Source organism: Carlito syrichta, unplaced genomic scaffold (assembly GCF_000164805.1).
Source record: "Carlito syrichta isolate Samal-C Ts95f unplaced genomic scaffold, Tarsius_syrichta-2.0.1 Scaffold308088, whole genome shotgun sequence".
NCBI classification, from domain to species: domain Eukaryota; kingdom Metazoa; phylum Chordata; class Mammalia; order Primates; family Tarsiidae; genus Carlito; species Carlito syrichta.
The window spans coordinates 1,014,744-1,015,959 of record NW_007252184.1 but is presented as its reverse complement, the minus strand read 5'-3'; positions in this window follow the sequence as shown (position 1 = coordinate 1,015,959).

The window sequence follows — 1,216 nt, the reverse complement described above, 5'->3', positions numbered from 1 at the left end:
GGTAACTTTTGTCTTGTCCAGTGGGGCTCTGCCTCTGGGCTCTCTTGCTGTGCTCCCTCTGCAGCCTTTACTACAAGGGTCTGGCCAGGCACTGCAATGATGAGGCAGAACCTGGAGCTGGCAGTCATTCCTAACAGCTTCTTCCCAGGAAGGGCTTTGCTGATTTTAAAAAATAGTGCTCAGCTTTTGCACTCTGGGAAGTGCTAGGGTCCAAGAAGAGCAGCTGTTGCACCAGCCACTTCTCCAGGATAGCCCTAGCCACTTGCTCCCAAGTGCCCACTCAGTCAGCCACTCCCATGCCCACTTACTCACAGACATGTATGCAAAATTTTCCATACAATCACTCACTCACACCAGGACTTGCATAGTTCAGCTGGCTCCACCGCCATCTTCTGAAAATATCTAACTTACCTCTTTAAACCTCTACCTCCAAATACAGTCATATTATAAGGTGTTGGGGGTTAGGGTTTTAACATATGAATTTAGGGGGCTTAAGAGACACAATTCATCCTATAACAGACATGTTTAGCCATTGTGAGATATAGGATAGAGAAGGAAAATTCCTCTCCCTTTCTTTTCCCATTAAGTATTTTAGGACACAGTCATTTTAGGCAGCCTGAGGATGACTTCAGAGATCAAGGAACCCCTTGACCCTTTACCAAGCTATGGTCCATAATTAGTGCATTCTGTTCTATTTGCTCTTCCTGCCTCCTTGCCACACTAATGTTTTTGTCTCAAACCAACCTTTCAGAGACAGTGCTCCCTACAGAAGTATTTACATGCTAAGTCTTTCTTCAGGTTCTATTTTCTAATGAACTCAGTCTTAAACATGAAATTATCTGTTTTCACCAATCTTGGGCACAACAGAAATTTCTAGGGCATCGACTTTATAATTTGGCTCCATTCTGTTGTGCTAGATCTTAACCATAGCTGGGGGCAGCCAAGGAGTGTGAGGCTGGAGCATGGGCAGCAAAAACTATAGGCAGTCCTGGGCAGAGAGCCCTAAGTTGCACATAAATCCTGGATCTCTCTGGTGCTCTGGAAATCATTCTACCCCTAAAACCCTAGCACTGAGGGCCTATGATGGGAGGGGCAGCTTTAAAAATCTCTGAAATGCTTTCAGGGCTATGCTCCCATTTTCTTTGTGACTAGCACCTGGCTTTCTTCTATCCATACTAATCTCCTTATTAAATTGTCACTTGGCCATACCCTTGGT